Raw genomic sequence first — 6,083 nt, forward strand, 5'->3', positions numbered from 1 at the left:
AACTCTAACTTTATTTTTTAATGATTTTTATGTGGACCATTTTTAAAGTCTTTATTGAATTTTGTTACAATACTGCCTCTGTTTTATGTTTTATTTTTTGGCCAAGAGGCATGTGGGATTGAAGCTCTCTGACCAGGGATCGAACTCACAGTCGCTGCCTTGGAACAGGGAGTCTTGGCTGCCGGACCAGCCAGCAGCTGTAACACTGACCTGCTGGAGCTGAGCAGGTGTGTAAGGCGTCCTACATGTCCCCAGCTCACTCCTGGGTGTAGCTGACTGCGCCTCCTGTGGTTCGGCTGCTGTGTCTTACACCCCAGGCCAGCAGGCCCAGCTCTGCTCTCACCCTCATCATGAAGCCACTACAGTCCTGTGGCTGTGACTCGCTCCATGGCAAACAGATGGAGAAACAGTGGAGACAGAGACTGATTTTATTTTCTCAGCAGATGGTGACTGTAGCCATGAAATCAAAAGACAATTGCTCCTTGGAAGAAAAGCTATGACCAACCTAGACAGCACCGTATGTAAAATACATAGCCAATGGGAATATGTAAAATACATAGCCAATGGGAATTTGCTGTATGGCCCAGGAAACTCAAACAGGGGCTCTGTATCAATCTAGAGGGGTGGGATGGGGCGGGAGATGGGAGGGAGGTTCAAAAGGGAGGGGATATATGTATACTATGGCTGATTCATGTTGAGGTTTGACAGAGAATAACAAAATTCTGTAAAGCAATTATCCTTCAATAAATAAATAAAATAAATGGGCTGCTGCTGCTGCTGCTGCTAAGTCTCTTCAGTCATGTCTGGCTCTGTGTGACCCCATAGATGGCAGCCCACCAGGCTCCCCCATCCCTGGGATTCTCCAGGCAAGAACACTGGAGTGGGTTGCCATTGCCTTCTCCAATGAATGAAAGTGAAAAGTGAAAGTGAAGTCACTCAGTCGTGTCCGACTCTTCGAGACCCCATGGACTGCAGCCTACCAGGCTCCTCCGTCCATGGGATTTTCCAGGCAAGAGTACTGGAGTAGGGTGCCATTGCCTTCTCCGAAAATAAATGGGCAAAGGAGCCAAACAGACATATTAAAAAAAAAAAAAAAGCAGAGACATTACTTTGCCAACAAAGGTCCATCTAGTCAAAGCTATGGTTTTTCCAGTAGTCACGTATGGATGTGAGAGTTGGACTATTATGAAAGCTGAGCGCCAAAGAATAGATGCTTTTGAACTGTGGTGCTGGAGAAGACTCTTGAGAGTCCCTTGGAGTACAAGGAGATAGAACCAGTCAATCCTAAAGGAAATCAGTCCTGAATAATTCATTGGATTGACAGATGCTAAAGCTGAAATGCCAATACTTTGGCCACCTGATGTGAAGAACTGACTCATTGAAAAGACCCTGATTCTGGGAACGATTGCAGGTGGGAGGAGAAGAGGAGGAGATGGTTGGATGGCATCGCTGACTCAATGGACATGAGTTTGAGTTAAGCTCTGGGAGTTGCTGATGGACAAGGAGGCCTGGCATGCTGCTGTCCATGGGGTCGCAAAGAGTCATACACGACTCAGCGACTGAACTGGACTGACTGACTCGCTCCCTACTTGCCTCTTTGAAGCTGGAAGCCAGCAGGCAGAAGTTACGTGACACACAAAGGCCTCACTATGCACTGGACGGATCAACACACCCAGACGTTCCCCTCTTGCTCCTGCTTTGGGGCTCTTGTGAGTCTTCATTAAGACTTTCAGAAATCAGGAAATAAATAATATTAAGGAGTGCTTATTATAAATGAGGCTCTTGTACATTCTTTATATTATAAACAACCTCTGAAACATTTTTTATGAGAGATGACTGAGAAAACAGATGCACCCCAAGATTAACGTTCTGGCTCTCCACCACACAGCTAATAGCGAGGGGCTCCATCCTGAGCCCAGACGCCCTCTCTGAACTCCCAGACCAGCGCTTGTCCAGGAGGGCACGAGGGGCCCAACTGCAGTGGGTCACACACTCCTAGGACTTCAGTCAGAGTGAAGCTATTAGAACAGAAAACAAAACCCAAAACCACAACGATACTTAACTTTCTCCCTCTGCGTGTGCAGTGCGCTCCCAGGAAAGCGTGTTCTCTGTAGTAGAACAGAGGGAAAGACCTTTAATTCACACTTCGTAGAACACATCATCAATAAACTCACTGACTCCTTAGGCTAACCACTTCACTGTGCAGAAGGATAAAATGGTTTTGTTTGCAGTCACCGTGGCTGGAGGCTGACCTGGGGTGAGGACTATCAGCTGTGGGGTTCAGTCCAGGGCTCGCCCATCTGTCACTGAGAGCTGCCGGCCCCTCCACGCGTGATGACGGGTTCAGTGCGGCTTTAGAGTGGATGAGCCAGAGCGCCGGGCTGCCCCAAAAGGCGCCTAGCATCGCCTGCCAAGGTGTCCTCCCCTTCCTCCCCGAAGTGGCACTGTCTTTCGGCTCTCCAGTTTAGAGCCTACAGTCTCAGAGGATAAGGACTTAAGTGTCCCAACCACAGGCCTGAACAAGACTGATCCAGAGAGGAAACTGCGCGGAACAGGATACAGGAGGAGCCCCAGGTCTCTGCCAGTGAGGAGGAAGAGGAAAAGGTGTGGCACTCCTTTGGGCAAACCAGAGGGGGGGTTTCTAGAACCTTCCTTAGGAACCCAATATGGTACCCCTGGCCCCAGAGACATAATCGGGGAGCTTCATGAGACACGGCCTCAGTCCATCCCATTCCAAGAGCTGAGACTTGTTCAGAGGCTGTGTCTTTGACTTTCCTAAATAATTGTGTGTGCGTATGTATTCATTCACGCATACGCACTCAGTTGTATCTGACTCTTTGTGACCCCATGGACTGGAGCCCACCAGGCTCCTCTGTCCATGGGGTCTTCCACGCAAGAATACTGGAGTGGGCTGCCATTGCCTTTTCCAGGGGATCTTCTCAACCCAGGGATCAAACTCATGTCTCTTGCATCTCCCACATTGGCTGGCAGATTCTTTACCAACTGTGCCACCTGGGAAGCCCTTCTTACTAATTGCTGTTCCCTTATTTTCTGCAAAAAAAAAAAAAGCATCAGCCACACAAAGACAACTTCAGAGACAGGGACTACTAAATAGGAAACATAGACCCAAAAAAACCAAAAGTGAGGCAGGATAGGGAAAGAGGCTGTTTGAAGAGATAAGCCAGGGAGTCGTGAATCTCTGCCATAAACAAAAATCAAAGAACATTAAACATATATATGCCTTTAAAGAACTAAGATGATCAGAGTGCATTTATTTTTTCAGTGTTATTTAGCCAGGTTGGAAAATAAAACCCTGAAATTAATGCCAAGATAACAGAGGTGGGAGCAGGACTTCTCCCCCTCGTAATTATCTTACTATCTGCCCATCTTAGGTCAACAAACTGGCTATGATTGACAGGTTAAGATGTTTAGGTTAATCGGTGCTCACATAAACCATTTTAAGTTTTCTAAGATGGGAGAATGTTATAAAACAAACATAAAATCCTCTCTCCAACTTCCTACTTTCAGACCTTCTTCCTACCGCCCTCCCCATCTCTCAGAGAAGCGGGTCCACAAAGCGTTTCGGATTATCACCCCAGGCTGGTGGGCACAAGTTTCCATGCAAGCTAACAGATTACTGCATTCTTCTAAATGAAAGGAGAGGATGTGCTTAATCTCACTGGCTTCAGTATATATGACAGAAGGAAAAACAAGTGAATTTGAGTAACGATCACTGTTCCTCCCCTGAACTCTCTTGCAGATTCTTGACCCTGTGTGGTGAGGATCCGGGTAATGGATGGGGAGATTATTGAGAGGAGCCCAGACGTGCTGGGTAAGTCAAGTAGGAAGAGAAAGGAATCCCTCGTAAAAAAAAAAAAAAAAAAAAACAGAGTCCATCTGGAAGGTCGGATGGAGGCAGAGAGGGGAAAAGGAAAAAGGAGCTTCAGGGAGAATATGTGGTAGGCGGAATGCGAGGGACCTGACTTGGTAGGCAGGGAGTATGTATATGAAGTGAGAGTGGCCCATTTTAGAAAATTCTGGAGTGTGTATTAAGTGGAATAAAAACATACCAATTTTTTATACCATTCAAGATTAAAAACATCTTTGCAATGAATGTCATTTTGGGCTGGTGCTCATCTGAACGTGGCCCAGTGTGGAAACGGAACAGAGAGCAGCCAGCTCTGTGTGGATTACACACTTCCAATGTAAGGTGTGCGTCAAATGACAGCTTAGCTTATCATTCGCACCACGCTTGCCCTCCACAGCACCCTTTTTCAAGGAAAACAAAAAAAAATCATTGTAAAGATGACTCTAAGTAGACTGCATGAAGACTCCAGTATCAAATGATTGAAGGTCCCAAGGTGACACATACGGTAGAAAATATGCCAGTACAGCAATTAGAAAATTCAGGTCCTATAGCTTACCACGGCTGGAAAACGTGAGGGAATGTCCATCCATTCACTAATTAGAGAAACAGCTGTCACGTGCCCTCTGTTTGTCTGACCCCCTTCTCTGGGAGTGGGCTTCCCTGGTGGCTCAGATGGTAAAGAATCCGCCTGCAATGTGGGAGACCCAGGTTCAGTCCCGGGTCGGGAAGATGCCCTGGAGGAGGGCATGGCACCCCACTCCAGTGTTCTTGCCTGGAGACCCCCATGGACGGAGACTCGTGGGCTACGGCCCACAGGGCGGCAAAGAGGGACGGGACTGAGTGGCTAACACTTTCACACCTTCACTTTCTTTTCTGTAATGTGGTTACAACAGTGAATAAAGGAGACCAAAATCCCGCTCTGTGGAGCTAACTTTCTAGGTGAGGAGAGACACGTCATCGGTAAACAGATAAGTATAATACATGGACTGTGATGTGCAGGCAAGTGATGTAAAAAAGTGTAGTAGCTCAACAAGGAGGTTTCGGGACTGACAAGTGTCGGGACCGGATAAGCAAGGAAGACAGCACATTTGAAGAAGTTGAGGGTTTGAGCCATATGAATATCTGGAGGGCAAACACCCCTGGCAGTGAATGCAAAGGCCCTGCAGCAGGAGCTGAGCAGGCATTCCTGAGGAAACTACAGTTTTGGGGGTTTTTTTGGCCATGCTGAGAAGCAGGTGAGATCTGGTTCCCTGACCAAGGAACAAACCCATGTCCCCTACATTAGAAACACAGAGTCTTAACCACTGGACCGCCAGGGAAGTCCTGCAACCTACAATTATCAGAATATCTTAGAGTGTTCCAAATTTTATTTATTCATGTACTCCCAGGTGGGATAAGAAAGTCAACTTCATAGAACTCTTGTAAGGTAATTAGAGACAAAGTAGGAAAAGTGCTTGGCTTCTGAGTAACAAACTCATATGAGTAAGTAAATAGCATTCTTCTTGCCATAGGGCTGATCTGCCAAGAGACGTGTGCTGTCTTCAGAAGTCAGACCGCAGGAAAGGCTACCGGGTAGTCCAGCCTGGGGGCAAAAAGGTGATGATGGATGCAAATTCAAACCACAGTTCCATTATTCACAAGATACATAAACTTGTATCGATTACTCAGTCTGGAAGTCTCTCTTTCGTAATCTATAAAGTGGGCATAATGATATCCATCCTTCAGAGTGGCTGTGAGGGTGAGACAGAACACTGAGAAGAAAGAGCAGCACTAACAGCTGACGTGCATCATGCTCGGCAGGCACAGGCGCAGCGCAGAGCTGTCTCCCTGCCTCGTTTCATTCCACCCCCTAAGACCAGGAAGTAACATTACACCCATGTTACAGATGAAGAGAGGGGCTTCCCAGGTGACTCAGTGGTAAAGAACCCGCCTGCCAATGCAGGAGACGCAGGTTCAGGCCCTGGGTGGGGAAGATCCCCTGGAGAAGGAAATGGCAACCCACCCCAGAATCCTTGCCTGGAGAATCCCATAGATAGAGGAGGCTGGTGGGCCACAGCCCATGGGGTTGCAAAAGAGTCGGACACGACTGGGCGTTCCAGAAGAGAGAGAAAGAGACAGATGAAGAGACTAGGGTCTAGATAAAAGGCCTGTGGGCCCGTAACTAGTAAAGTACGGAGTCAGGGTTTGAACCCAGCAGTCTGAAGACAATCTGGGT

Source organism: Bos grunniens, chromosome 19 (genome assembly GCF_055505025.1).
Source record: "Bos grunniens cultivar Pamir isolate PY7600 chromosome 19, Bosgru_T2T1.0, whole genome shotgun sequence".
NCBI lineage: Eukaryota > Metazoa > Chordata > Mammalia > Artiodactyla > Bovidae > Bos > Bos grunniens.